Here is a 16,458-nt window from a genome sequence, read left to right as displayed (position 1 = left end):
CCAAGATAGAAACATCCACCACTAGTAATTTTTCTATCATCTGCATTACCTGCCCAATCAGCATCACTAAAGCAAACAAGGTTAGAATTAGTGTCTTTTGAAAACCAAATCCCAAAATCAATAGTGCTATTTACATAGCGAATGATTCTTTTCACAGCAGAAAGATGGGATTCCATGGGATTTGCCTGATATCGTGCACAAACACCAACACTATAACAAATGTCAGGACGACTAGCAGTAAGATAAAGCAAACTACCTATCATACTTCGATACAAAGTTTGATCTACCTTTACTCCTTGTTCATCTTTGCTTAAGTTCAAAGTTGTGCTCATGGGAGTGTTGGTATGTTTGGCTTTCTCAAGACCAAACTTTTTCACCAAATTCTTTGCGTACTTGCTTTGAGTGACAAAAGTTCCCTCATCTGATTGCTTCACTTGAAGACCGAGAAAATAAGTGAGTTCACCTACCATACTCATTTCGAACTCCTTTTGCATTTGGGAAACAAAAACCTGCACTTCAGAGTTAGAAGTAGTTCCAAAAACAAGATCATCAACATATGAAAAAATAATATGAAATTGAATGTGTGTGATGAACTGTGTTTTAATAACATTTCCTTTTCTATAACCATGAGAGTGTAAAAACTCAGATAGACGCTCATACCAAGCACGGGGTGCTTGTTTCAAGCCATACAAAGCCTTGTCTAAAACATGATCAAGAAGGTGGGAATCCTTAATCGCTCCATTTTGTTGTGGGATTTTAGGAGCAGAAAGATTATGAAAAATACCATAAGATTTACAGAATTTACCATACACAGTATTTTCAAAATCTTTTCCATGATTACTCTTACCACGAACTATCTTACCAATGTTGCAATCTTTTTGAACTTTTAATTTCAAGCAAAGATACTTAAAAACATCAAAAGTATCAATGTTTTCTCTAAAAAATTCTACCCATGAAAACCAAGAGAAATTATCAACACACATAAAAATATACCTCTTACCATTCAAGCTTTCAACCTGGATTGGACCCATTAAGTCCATATGTAGGAGTTCGAGAACTCTGGAAGTATTCACATCAGAAACACTCCTATGAGAAATTTTCAGTTGCTTACCAAGCTGACATGGTCCACATTTTCCCAAAGACTCCTTACCTAATTTAGGTAATCCTCGAACAATTCCTGCATTAGACAATCTCCTCAGATTTTTAAAATGAATATGACCAAGTTTGTCATGCCATAAATCGGTGGTGTTATCAATAACAGAATGACAAGTAGCATAGGTAGTGATGGTGTAACAGTTATCATTAGATCTGAACCCTTGCAAGACAATTTCATCAAGAATATTATACACATAACAATGATTACTATCAAAGCTCACAGTATAATCCTGATCACAAATTTGACTAATGCTAAGAAGATTAGCTTTTAGTCCATCAACCAACATGACATTCTTCAGTCTAGGAAGCCCTTCGAAATTGAGGGTTCCTATCCCTATGACTTTTCCAACAAGACCGTTACCAAAAGTAACTTCTTCACACTGCATTGGTCTAATGTTCTCAAGAAATTCTTTTTCACCTGTCATGTGTCTAGAACAACCACTATCAAAATACCACATGTTAGAAGCAGCAGTTTTAAAGCAAGTAGAACCTACCAAGCATTTGTTTTTGACAACCCATTTTTGTTTTTGTAAAACATGTTTATTTCCAAGATAATTAGATTTAAACATGTTTTGCATGGTTCTGCACTTAGGTCGAATGTGACCTTTTATTCCACAAAAATGGCAAATAGGAATGAAACGTCTTCCAATCCCTTTGAAATTGTCAAACTTACCGTGCTGCTTCTTTTCTGTAACAGCAGAGTGCTTTGCTGTAGAAACAGAAACCTGCGAAGTAGAAACAGTTCTTCCAGAAACAAAACTATTAGTTTTAACAAAAGTGGTATTAGAATCAGGTTGATTTGGAACATAACCCAGCCCCGCATGATTAGATTGGCCAGATTTTTGAATTTTTTCAAAGATGGTGGAACCTGGATTTAGCATTTTAACATTCTTTTTAATGTTATCAATTTCCTTGGTTAAAGAAATAATCTTTGACTCTTTTGAAGACAGTTCAGATTCACAACATTTAAGTTTATCTTCCAGCTCATTAATGTTGTTACACAAGACATTATTATCTTTAACCAGGGAGCGATTTTCAGCACATGTTTCCAACCACTTACCAAACATTACCTTGTAGGATTCAGCCATAGAATTCTCATCAATTTCTGACTCATCTGATTCGGATCTAGATTCTTCCTTGTTGTCATCGATCAAAGTATTATTCATGCACATGAATTTTCCTTTTTCCTGCAAATTTCTTGACAAAACACTTGTTAGACCAAATTTTTCTTTTTCATCTTCACTACTTTCAGAATCATCACTCCAGGTAACATTCAATCCCTTTTTATTTTTCTTTAAGGTATTGGCACATTCAGATTGAATATGACCATACCCTTCACACTCTCTGCAACGAATACTTTTGTTAGATGAAAAAGGTTTAGAGGGATTGTTACTTGAAATGTTACCATTTGAGTTCTTTGAAAAGTTCATTTTATTTCCAACAGATTTCATGTATCTTTGGAAATTTTTTGCTAACAAGGCCATTTCATCATCAGAAACAATAATTTCAGAATCATTGAAAGCATTACCTTTGATTTTCTCATTCGAGAGACTTCGCTTACTCTTTTTCTTAATCTGTTGATTCAACTCAAAAGTTCTTAAAGATCCCATGAGTTCCTCAACCTTCATTTTGCCAAAGTCTTTTGCCTCTTCCATTGCAAGCAATTTTGTATCAAACCTGTCAGGAAGAACTCGAACAATTTTTCGAACCAAGACAGATTCATCTAATTTTTCTCCCAATGCAAAGAACTCATTAGAAAATATCAGATAATCTTTCATAAAAATCATTTAAAGTTTCAGTATCTGACATTCTCAATTCATCAAATCTAGTTTGCAACATGGTAAATCGTGATCTCTTTACATCAGGAGTACCTTCAAATTGAATTTGAAGGATTTCCCATGCTTCCTTTGCAGATTCACAAGATGAGATTAATTTAATAAAGCCTTCACCAACACCGTTAAAAATAGCATGTAAAGCCTTATTATTATAACCAGACAATTTTTCATCTTCAGTGGTCCAACTGAGTTCAGATTTTACCTGAGTATTACCTTTTTCATCATTTTCAGTAGGTTGAGACCAACCTGTAAGAATAGCTCTCCATGCCTTCTCATCTTGCAATTTGATGAATGCTCTCATTCTGACCTTCCAATAAGGATAATTCGACTCATTCAATAGAGGAGGTCTAGAGATAGAACTTCCTTCTGCAAACAAAGACATCTCACACAAAACAAGTTAAACGGAATAACCTCAAGATCTCACTAAGAATTTAGTGACTTGCTCTGATACCAATTGAAATTCTGTATTTTAATATTCCCAGTTTGATTATTTAATTAAATGCGAAATAATAAAATTGGTACTGAAAACAGTTTTTCTGTAGTTACAGAATGCAACTCTGTAACTCCAGAGAAACCCAGAAAAACAAACAGTGCATAAAAGTAAAAACACACAAGATTTTTGTACGTGGTTTCAACAATCCTTTCAGATTGTTACTAGTCCACGGGGCCACGCCCAGAGATAAGATTCATTAGATCGGTATCAAAAATACAAAGTAATTGACTTATGCATAAATAGACTCCCTCTTATTGTATGCCACAGGCTTGATGTATTCCACCTACTAACCGAATCTTGATAAAACTCCAAGAGCTTGAACTCCCTTCGATCACCTTGAAGAGTGCTTGAATCCTCCTGATTCAAGGCTTAAAGGCTATCTCCCGAAAGCCTATACAACCATCTCCCGAAGGTTGTGTGCTTGTATCATCCCGATGCAAGACTTCAAAAGCAATCTCCCGAAAGCTTGTAAAACCCTTCTCCCGAAGGTGTGCTTGTATCCTCCCGATGCAAGACTTCAAAAGCAATCTCCCGAAAGCTTGTAAATACCCTTCTCCCGAAGGTGCACTGATGTTCTTCTTCGTTGTAGACTTGAATACAGACTCAAGACAATACAAACAACAAATAAACAGAGTAAGAGTAGAACAACTCTTCTCTACAAAACAAAGACACTCTTTTCTTAAGATATGAAAGTGAATAAAAGAGTTAACAAAACAAAGACACTCTTTCCTTAAGATATGAATACAATTCTAAGTGTATGAAAGAGATACAAAACCTAGCAGCTATAAGATGTATTTATAATGAATATACATCTCATAGAAAGCTTACATTCGGTCTGAACAAGACCTCAACCCACTAGAAACTTCCCTAAAATAATTCTCCAATCAGTCCAGGAATTTCCGTTTCTATACCTACAGAATCGTGGGCAGTAAATACAACTTTCCTTTTATAGAAAAGGAAAGTTTAGCTCCGATTTTCTCTTCAAGAAACCTGATCTTAGAAAATGGGAAACTCAACACAAGATCAGAATAACAGCTGGTTAGCAAAGAATCAATGTGTAATCAAAACTTACCATATTTACCTCAATTTCCATAAATAGGAAAGCTAGTCAACTTTCCTTCCAAGTTTAGATTTACACAAATAGGGAAACCATATCAATATATGCCAGCCGAAATATACAAAGAATAATAAAATATTTTTGTCAATTAAATATGCCAAAAATAGAATTAACAATTAGTATTGAAATCCTAAACATTGTCAAAAACAACTAATGGAATAGTAATCAACTCATCTTCAAGAAGAGTGGTTGATTCTAAATCTCCTTAAAAACAAAGTCCTTAACCATATTTTCCCCCAAACTTAATATCTTCAAAAAACTTTGCATATCCCATTTTAAATATATTCCTTACTTTGGGATCATAAAACTTGAAGCCCCTATATTGCTTAGAATATCCAATAAAGTATTTGCTCACGGTTTTGGGTTCCAGCTTCTTTTTATTTGGCCTATAAGGCCTAGCTTCAGCTGGGCATTCCCAAATATGAAAATGCTTAAGACTGGGTTTTCTCCCTATCTAAAGCTCGTAAGGTATTTTTGCAGCTACTTTAGTTGGTATCCTATTCAAAATGTAGGCTATTGTCTTAAGTGCCTCTCCCCAGAGTGATTCTAGTAAGGTTGAATGACTGATCATACTCCTTACCATATCTTTAAGAGTATAGTTTTGTCTTTCAGCAACACCATTCATGCTAGGAGATCCTGGCATAGTGTATTGTGGGATAATTCCACACTCCTCTAGGTATTTGGAAAAAGATCCTAGATGTTGTTCACTCGATCTGTCATATCTACCATAGTACTCACCACCATGGTCAGACCGGACTTGCTTTATTCTTTTGCTAAGTTGATTCTCAACTTCAGCCTTAAAAGATTTGAACACGACCAAGACTTGAGACTTTTCATGAAGTAGAAATGGGTACGCATATCTTGAGTAATCATCTATGAATGATATAAAATATTATTGAGTACCATTCTAAGAAGGTGTAGGAAATGGCCCTCAAATGTTCGTATGTATCAACTCTAAGATGTCCATAGCTCTTTTTGCATAATTTCTTTGTTTTGGTCTATTTGCCTTTGATGCATTCAATTCAAACATCAAAGTCTGAAAATTCAGTTGAATCCAAAATTCCATCAGACACAAGTCGCTTAACTCTATTTCTAGAGATGTGACCTAACCATTTGTGTCATAAGAAACTTGATTTTTTATTATCCATTTTACGTTTAGGACCACATGATTTCACATTCAATATTTCATTATAAGAAAAAACAGTGTCAAGCAAATATAAGTTGTCGTAAACCATAAGAGATTAGTGTTGGAATATATTTTACTAGGATCTTAGATCTACTCACAAGTATGTTATTTAAACACCCTAAATATGAACTTCCTAAAACGATAAATTAAACACATATAAAGTTAAGAAAACCTTACATTGATGCAGCGGAATTAATGTCTCCTTCCACTCAGATCTCTAACCCTTGAATCCTTTCTGTAGCAGAGTATAATCAAGATCTGAGCCCGAATGTCCTTCTTCTTCAAGTTTGATCCTTCACAGTCTTCCAATCTATGATTGAGTTACTGCTTGCTGTGTGTGGGCACTCACTCTTTCACTAGGGTCACGAAATTGATGAAGGGAAAAGAGAGGGATGATTTCGGCCAAGTATAGAAAGTGGGGAAGGCTCAGTTTTTCTGAAGAGAGAAATTTCTGTCAGAAAGGCTATATTCAAAGATGTGTATTTGACTGAGCCATCACTTTCTATTTATAGGCAACTACTAGGTTTAGGTTAGGAATTATTTGGCATTAAAATAATGAAAATATTAATTTGAAAAACCTATTTAAGTGGCCGGCCATGGTGTGTTAGTGGGCCTCACTTGATTTTGCAGTTTTATCAAATTTTATCTCTATTTTCTCAAAAACGCCAATTTTCCAATTCTAACCTTTTAAATGCCAAACCTAATTATTTAATACCTAAAATACATTATTAAATAATATTGTCATTGAATTTAATTATTAATTAGACATATAAAGTCCATTAATAAATAAATAAATAAACCTAGAAACTCTTTTCTTTACAATTTCACCCCTGCTTAGTGAAAATTCATAAAATTAGACATAGTCTAACTTTAGAATTATAATTGATCAATCACGAATCAATTAATGAGTCTTACAAGCAGAATGTTCTCAACTAGAATGGGGACCATGGATCTATATGCTGAGCTTCCAATAAGTGAACCAAATTTACCAAGTAAATTCCTACTTATTAATTCTTCGATGAATCCACTCTTAGAACTTAAAATTGCACTCTCAGACTTATATAGAGCATATTGTATGTTCCACGATATCAATATACTATCTCATTTAACCATTGTTATAATCTTATTGTGATTTAAAGATCCTCTATATAGATGATCTACATCGAGATGGGATTTCTTTACCGTTCTCACCCCTCAATGTATTTTGCCCCTTAAAACACTTAGCTACCTGTAAATGGTGTTTAGTGATCTAATAATTAGTCAGTTAAACAAGAGCTCATCCATTTACTTCTATTTGCTAAGCTCGAAGGGAATCATCACTTGACTTCTATACGTCGGTAGAAGATATAGATTCCATATTTATGTTCAGCACTCACACTCAATCATACTATCATGTTCCCAAAATATACGTATCACCCTGACCCAAAAGTAGGCTTAACTAATAAATCAAAGAACATGAATAGCACTCCTGAGTTGAGCCCAAGCATATCACGATTTAGATTCTTTTAATCTTAAGATCAACTACTGATATTGACTTGGAAAGATATGTATAACGGTAAGTTTGTAATATCTTAACTTAGTTGCAATATCGGTCCAGTCCAATGTATACTCCATACATTCGAAACTAGTATACTTTACTAATGTCCCGGAAAGAACATAACACTTACTCCAAGTGTAAGTACACATCATCGCTGATTATCACATTAGTGTAAATCCAATAACACTTATGAAACAGGGACCAAAACTTTTGATTCATATGATCACAATCACATTCCACTGTGTTGACGATACTGTAATTGTGAATAAACATATGGTCTGGATTTAACTGATTTTGTGTGTATGAATGTAATAAACATATCAAACATATTATACCATTAGCATGTAAAATTTATGCAAACATCAATCACTTCAAATTTCTTATATTGATAACTAATCAGATTGTAAAGAGTTTTATTTAGGGCATAAAACCCAACAAACTCCCACTTGCACTAATATAAAACAAACTGTGCAAATAGGTCAATCTGATGTCTTGATCTTCAGATCAAGTGTAGTATATTTGAATCCACCCAAACTTCTGGAAACTAGTTCATAAATACACTTATGAAACATCCTTTACTATATGCTTTACTCATCAAGGGATACTGAAATCTTTACTGTTTTAAAAGTACATCTGAATTAACAGAAGACATATCTCTCATATTTTAAAATATGTAATTGAGATAATACAGTGTAGACTTTTTTCCAGTGATATAACTTTCTAGTATTTTCGAATAGACCAAGTTACAATTCTTCTCTGGTAGAGCTTGAATTATTATTCAATAATTCCTCCACCCCCAAAGTAAGCACCATCTCAAGAATTTCAAAATTAGATGGTGAGATACAAAGACAACTGATACACAGTTTCTTAATATCTAACATATAGATCACTTTCATAAATCCTTCTTGAATATCTTCTAATGTTCCCTTATTGATTACATCTCAGATAGCTCCCACTCAATAGTAGATGTCTGGTTAAATAATACTTTTAACCTCTAATTGTTGGGAGAGTTACCTAGTTGTGACTTTTGTATTAGTCTGAATCATTAAGCCAAGACTAAGTCATCAACATAGCAGACTAGTATTTGAAGTAAAAAATAGATGCCAGAGATAAAGTAATCAAAATTAAGATACCATCAAATTTTATGAGGATTAAGAATTCTTGGTTCAAGTCATTCGAATGGACTGAACTAGAGTTCTTTATCTTATTCTCATAATTCTGATAAGCTATTCCTATCCATGTGAATGGTTAGATTTGCTTTTCAGTAGTGTTCTTAAGTACCTATCACAATTATCAACCTAATGAAGATGGGTATAGAACTTTAAAATTCTCCCACTCATTTAAGGTAGTGTGAAACTTTAACAAAGAACTTTCAAAGGTATCAAACTTTTACTTACAACAGTAAAAACGAAATGGAACATACAATCAAGATCAAGAATTTATATTGACAATAGCTGACTCATTATATTACTTCCATGTTTAAACAAGATATGTGTTTCATAGGGAATTGTGGGATTGACTCCACCCCTAAGAATATACATATAGGGTACTATGGATAACCTCCACCCCTAAGTATATAGAGATTATGATCCACCCCTAAAGGTTGTAAAGATCATGATTCTCTGAGTGTGATAGAGTTTATGTGGAGTTGAATACTATCCAGAGTTCATTAGATATAAAAGATCGTTGAACTCCATAGTTTTCTTAACTTTTCTCCACCCCTATCAGATCAAATGATCCTTTTACTAAACAAATTCTTAATAATTGTATGAGAATGAACAATTATTGATAAACATAGAAATAATTTCTAGTGTTTATATAATATAACTCTATGAAGAGTTGAAAATATTATAGAATTTGCATCAATAATAAAAACACTTACACATACAAACATACAAATATAATGTGGTAATAATTGATGAAGATAAATTAAATGAAGCTCAATCTCATAAATTGCAATAGTAAATTTCGAAAATTAGAAACTTTATTAAAAAATGTATTGCAACAATATGAGAGAAACAGGGATAAATATCCCTGACTAAAATTTGAAATCCAATTTGTCTTTAAACTAAAACAATTAATTCAAAAAAATTGAAGAGCTTCATCTTCATCTGGACGATTTCACCCTTGGTCCAGCTTTTTGATCCAACTCAATTGAGTTCAAGTAGCTTGGCCTATAAGAAGAAGAAAATAAACAAAGTTTAGTCCAGAATCATAAATTCAATTGGATAATAATTCACGAAAACTCTTAAAGTTTATAAATAGAAATACCTTGTTTCTTTGCAAGAAGTTTAGGACACTGGGGTTTCCAATGACCTTTCTCATTGCAGTAGAAACACTTTCCTTTAAGTGTAGCATCACCGGAAGGAGCAGCCTTTTTATTCTTCATGGCTTTTGTTCGCTTCTTGGTGTTGTGCCACTTCCTCTTCGATTTGGGCTTTGAAGCAGAGGCAACATTTGCTTCAGGTTTTATCGTCCCATTACCATTCCCAGGATTGTGAGGTTTACTCCCTTTCTTCTTGGGTCCTCCAATCAAATTTTCATAAGTTTGAAGGTCATTGACTAATTCATGAAAGTCAATTTCCTTCTTATTCATGACATAATTTGATGTGTATGGTAGAAATGCTGGAGTCAGGCTATTCAAGATAAGACTAACTTTAGTAGCACTGTCCATTTCAGCACCATGATCCTGGGCTTCTTGGAAATAACTAGACATGAGGAGAACATGGTCACGCACGTTTTGATGAGGTTCCATCCGTGCATTAATGTACTTCTTAGTCGCGTCAAAGCGTGACTGAAGTGATGCCTTACCGAATAGCTCATTTAACTTCGTCATAACTTCAGCAGCCTTCTCGGTTTTAGAAAACCGAGTTTTGAGGGTGTCAACCATGCTAGAAAGCATAAAGTATAGAGCTTTGTCATTTGCTTTCTGCCAACGCTCATACTTTTCTTTCACAGCTTTGGAAGCATTATCCCCAAGCACTTCAGGTGACGGCTCAGTTAAAACAAACAAGGCACTTTCTCCTATGAGAGCAATATTAATGTTCTCATTCCATTTTTTAAAGTTAGATCCATTCAGCTTGTTTTCAGTCAACAGTGATAACATAGGATTCATTTTGATAATACAGGATACTACAAAATAATAGAAATCAACAAATAGAAATTAAATAATGGTTTAACACACAAAATCAATTCAGAAATTATAAGCACATAGCAAGTAGGAATGATATGAGAAAATACTTAAAAAATTCAATCCTAAATAATTTCCAAGGTTTTCAACAAACTGATATCAGTGTCCCGTTTAGGCGAGAGTCAAAGCTACCATCCATTGAATAGAGTTGTCAGCTCATCTAAAATGTTAAACATGCTAGCAACCTTTTATTCGATCAAGATTGGAATCCAGCGTTGTCCCGTTTAGGCGAGAGTCAAGGCTATTCTATCTCATGAGCTTCTACCATTGTTTCGCAATTTGCAAGTCAAATATGGTCGCCACCATTAGGGTGATCTATACCATATAAAACACTTACAAACCACTTATCATGCGAGATTAAACGGTGCAAAATTGCTAATGAACATTCCTCCATTAGGGAGGATTACTCACTAAAACAAACGCGGTGTAAAATCCACAATGGAGATCAAATATCTTAATGATAATAAAGCTCATTCTTTAAAATGTATTTTCTTATCATTCTAATAAATAAATTCTCATTAAATTCAAAATTAAGAATTGAAATTCAAAAATAAGAATTTAATATAATATTTATAAAATTATACTTAGATGGTAATTGAAATAAAATTAATTATTTCCATCTTAGTAATAATCTTAAATATAAATATTAAGGAAATTAATTTAAGTTGAATTAAATTAAATAATTAGCAACTTAAAAATTTCCTTTGAGAATATATTTATTGAATTTCGAAAAATTAAGTATATATTAAAAATATACAATTTTCGAAAATTATAAAAAAAAATAGAAAAGAAATACTTCAAGCAAAAATATCACCTATCTAGATTTTCTTTTGACTAGTTAATTCAATTTCTAATAATATATATATATTTTAAATTCATTTATTTTAAATTAATCAATTAAATGAAAAAATCATTGATTGTAGTTGGTCCAAGAATTAATTAAAATAAACAATTAATTTACAACTCAATCTATTTTTCAAAATAAAAAATTCGAAAATATTGCATAATTAAAATGCAAATTTCGAAATTGATTAATAAAATTAAGAAAAATATATATATTGAAAATTATTTAAATTTAAGTTGAAAAATTAAATTTCAACCTAAAAATAATTTTCTATCAATAAATATTTAAGTATCATGATGAAAATCAACTTAGATATTTAGATTCTTCAAGTTAATTAAATGTATTAAATTCAAGAAATAATAATTAAGTGTAGAGAAGGCTTAATTATTTATTTCTAGTTTAATACTAGGAAAAATATACTTAATAAAATTGTACCAAAATTAATTATTTAAATAATTAATTTCACAAAGTATAAGATTTTCCTATTTAAATATTAGAAATAATAAGTAGTCTAGAAATTACTATCTCGAAAATATCTTATTTGACTAAGTATCTTTTCAAAAAAATTGAAAAATATCTAATTTAAGTTAGATAGAAAAAATCTAAAACTTAAATAATTTCAAATTTAGATTTAATTAAATATCAAAAATTAAGTTATAACCACTTAATTTGAAGATATCTTTTTAAGTTAATATTTGAAAAGATATTAACCTAAAAAAAATATCTAAAATATTCCATTTTAAGTTAATATTCGAAAAGATATTAACTTAAAAAATATCTTAAGAATCTTTAATAACTAATACCTAGGATTCCTCAACTTGATTTAAAATTTAAATCAAATATTCGAATTTAAGTTAGATAAGAAAAATCAGTTGATACAACTAATTTATATCTTAAATTGGAATATTTAATTAAATAAGCTCCAGAAAGAATCTAGTTAGTTAAAATTCTATATTTAATTAAATACAAGAAAAATACAAATAGTTTGTCTAGAATTAATATCTAAACTAAAAGTGTTTTTCTTAAAATTAACTTTAAAATATTAAAATGAAAATAAATTTTCATATATTTTAAAAAGTTAATTATGTTGCTAATTCAATTTTATTAGGTCAAACTAATATAATTAACCTAGTACAGTTATTCAAATCAGGCAAATGGGCCTTCACAATTGGGGTAGTTCATGTGAGGGGGTGCTGGGTTCAGTATGTCGTACCCACTTCTATGGCTTCCAACTCTCACACAAGGCCCAAAAGAGAGGAATTTATCCTTAAAATAAATAACTGTTATTAATTGAATAGGTTCAATAACTAGATGGACCTAAATAAAATCTATCATGATGTGACATTTTATTTAGCAACAACCTATATGCATCTATATAATAAAATAAACACATAGGCTCACACATGTACACTTTGGATGGATCCTATCATGTTGCTAGGTCATACACAGATGAAAGAAGATTGTAAAATTTACCTGTTACAAATTATTATCTTGACCAAGGGAGCCATCAGATCATTAGATCTGGCAAAAAGTAACCATGTCTATTTGCAATCAAGTAATAATAGGTTTTGAAAAACTTACACACAAGTTAAAACCACATACTCCTGCAACAAGGTTAGCTGGATAGTTGGAAGTAGGATTTATTTAATTTTAAATAAATAATTTCGAAAAATAAATAATTAAATAATTAAAAAAAATTAATTTAATTTTCGAAAAATAAATAAAAATAAATATTTATTTCGAAAATAAAAAATTGAAATTTCGAGATTATTTAAAAAAATATTTAAAATTAAACCTACTATTTTGAAAAATTAGGTTTCAACCAACCTAAATATCATTTCAAAAATTTGCTAACTACTTTTAAAAATTAAATGTTATTTTAAAAATAAAAATTAAATAAAAAATTAGAAAAGATAAATGAAATATGATCTGGATTTAACGATACTGTAATTGTGAATAAACATATGATCTGGATTTAACTGATTTTGTGTGTATGAATGTAATAAACATATCAAACATATTAAACCATTAGCATGTAAAATTCATGCAAACATCAATCACTTCAAATTTCTTATATTGATAACTAATCAGATTGTAAAGAGTTTTATTTAGGGCATAAAACCCAACATATTGTATGTTCCACGATATCAATATACTATCTCATTTAACCATTGTTATAATCTTATTGTGATTTAAAGATCCTCTATATAGATGATCTACATCGAGATGGGATTTCTTTACCGTTCTCACCCCTCAATGTATTTTGCCCCTTAAAACACTTAGCTACCTGTAAATAGTGTTTAGTGATCTAATAATTAGTCAGTTAAACAAGAGCTCATCCATTTACTTCTATTTGCTAAGCTCGAAGGGAATCATCACTTGACTTCTATACACCAGTAGAAGCTATAGATTTCATATTTATGTTCAGCACTCCCACTGAATCATACTATCATGTTCCCAAAATATATCACCCTGACCCAAAAGTAGGCTTAACTAATAAATCAAAGAACATGAATAACACTCCTGAGTTGAACCTAAGCATATCAGGATTTAGATTCTTTTAATCTTAAGATCAACTACTGATATTGACTTGGAAAGATATGTATAACGGTAAGTTTGTAATATCTTAACTTAGTTGCAATATCGGTCCAGTCCAATGTATACTCCATACATTCGAAACTAGTATACTTTACTAATGTCCTGGAAAGAACATAACACTTACTCCAAGTGTAAGTATACATCATCGCTGATTATCACATTAGTGTAAATCCAATAACATTGATGAAACAGGGACCAAAACTTTTGACTCATATGATCACAATGACATTTTACTGTGTTGACGATACTGTAATTGTGAATAAACATATGATCTGGATTTAACTGATTTTGTGTGTATGAATGTAATAAACATATTAAACATATTAAACCATTAGCATGTAAAATTCATGCAAACATCAATCACTTTAAATTTCTTTTATCGATAACTAATCAGATTGTAAAGAGTTTTATTTAGGGCATAAAACCCAACAATTAGTTCCAACAATATTTGAATTAATAGATAAACTAAAGTAGTTGTTTCTAAATGAACAACAATAACCCAATTTGTCCAAATAAGAAATAGAAATTAAATTTTATCTAAATGACGGTACAACAAAACTATCTATTAAGTCCAAATAGTAACTAGTGCATAACAACAACCTAATATGCCTTAGGGCCCGTTTGGTATAGCTTTATTTGGAAAAGCTAAAAGCTGCTTTTTGAAAAAACTGTGATAAAAATGTGTTTGGTAAGCAGTCAAAAAACAGTTTTTTGAAGAATTTTCGGAGAAGCTACAGCTAAAGGCTAAAGCTAGGGGTGTTCGCAGTGCGGGTGGTGCGGTTTTTAACTAATTTTTCAAACCAACCCGCACATGCAGTTTTTCCAATTTTCCAAACCGCACCCGCACCGCGATACTAAAAAACCGCAAAAACCGCACCACAAAAATGATGCGGTGCGGTGCGGTTTTTGCGTTTTATGCGGTTTGAACTATCACAATTTTTTTTTTTGAAATCATCATAAAATAATTAAACTATCATTAATATAATTATTCCAAAACACTTGAGAAAATACAACAAACTTGAGACTAATAAAAGTTATAACAACAACAATAAGTCAATAATCTTTTTAAAGTTTCAACAACACACCTAAATCAAAATAACAAACTTGAAACTAATTAAGTTCCAACAACAATATAAATGTACAACTAACATACTTACATCAATAGATTAAAAATAAAACAAACACAAACTTCCAACTCCAAATTTTAATACACATGTATGGACTTGAGTTTGTTGTTAAGAAGAGAGGGTTTGTGAAGAGTTATGGATTTTGCCCTAAGATTTATATGCTTGGGTTGGGCTCATATGTATGGGCTTAATAAAATAAATATAAAAATTGAAATTTTAAAAGATGCGGTGCGGTTTGAATCGCTGTTTAATAATTCAAAACCGCAAACCAAACCGCACCGCGAAGAATTTCAAACCGCATTTTTTTTTTGCGGTGCGGGCGGTTTGAGCGGTTTGATGTACACCCCTAGCTAAAGCTGCTATAACCCAACTTTTGAAAAAAAAATGTTTTGATTAAAAGACTATAATAAAAAAAAATTACTAAAACCATATTTACTTATTAATTATATATTTAAAAATATATGAATATTTAAAATAAATAATTATTAAATTTCTTATTTTTTTCAAAAAAAAATTATATTTTATTTTAAAATTAACAAACAACATCAATCTAAAATTTTATTATATACTTAAGTTTCTAATTTTTTTTACATTTGATAAAACATAATATAAAAATGTTATAAATTATTTTCATCGAATGCATATAAATTTATATTTTGAAAAAAAAAATTAAAAATATATAGAAAAATAAAATATTATATAAAAATAAATTTTTACATATTTGTGATTATAATAAATTAGATTATAACATTATCATTATAATATATATTAACAACTCACAGTACTTTGAAATTTATAATTTACCAGATACTTAGTTCAGTTTTTTCTACCGTTTTGCTACAGCTGCTTTTTCTCACAGTACAGCTGCAGCTGCTTTTTCCCACAGCAAAGCTGTGCCAAACTGGCGCTTATTGCTTCCATATTTTTGGACTTGTCATCTCCCATATAAATGTTTCTTTCAGCATCACTTGGCTTTCGATAACTTATGCAACTCTAGATTGAAACATTGATGTATCCAACATTAAAATCATGACAATCAAATTAGAAATTTGGTCTCTCATCAAATTAGAAATTGTCTTTATGGTATCCAACATTAAAATCGTGACAATTATGCCCTTAAGTCATAAACTTTATTACAAAATAGACCACATAAATTTGACTTATTTATTTGATGACCCAACACACATTTTATATATATATATATAATTATGACCCCCAATAAATTTCTAACATTTGATTCTTAATTAAAAAATTAAAAAAGTAAAAATAGTATTATATAATATGTTTTTAGAAAATATTTTTATTTTTTTAATTAAAAAAATAAAAAACTAATTAAAAAATTATTAGCAAACGTACCCTGAATGTTTCTTACATTA

The 16,458-nt window shown here is 30.8% G+C and overlaps 1 protein-coding gene across 3 annotated transcripts in view; it reads left to right on the top strand.

The window, feature by feature from the left end:
- LOC115694757 (disease resistance protein At4g27190-like) overlaps positions 1-16,458 on the top strand; it is a 43,222-nt gene that overhangs the window by 17,104 nt on the left and 9,660 nt on the right. The gene's annotated exons all lie outside the window — the stretch shown is intronic.

The sequence above is a fragment of the Cannabis sativa genome, chromosome 6 (genome assembly GCF_029168945.1).
Source record: "Cannabis sativa cultivar Pink pepper isolate KNU-18-1 chromosome 6, ASM2916894v1, whole genome shotgun sequence".
Lineage (NCBI taxonomy): Eukaryota > Viridiplantae > Streptophyta > Magnoliopsida > Rosales > Cannabaceae > Cannabis > Cannabis sativa.
Note: the sequence above shows the minus strand (reverse complement) of the source record. Positions and strands in the feature narration are given on the sequence as shown.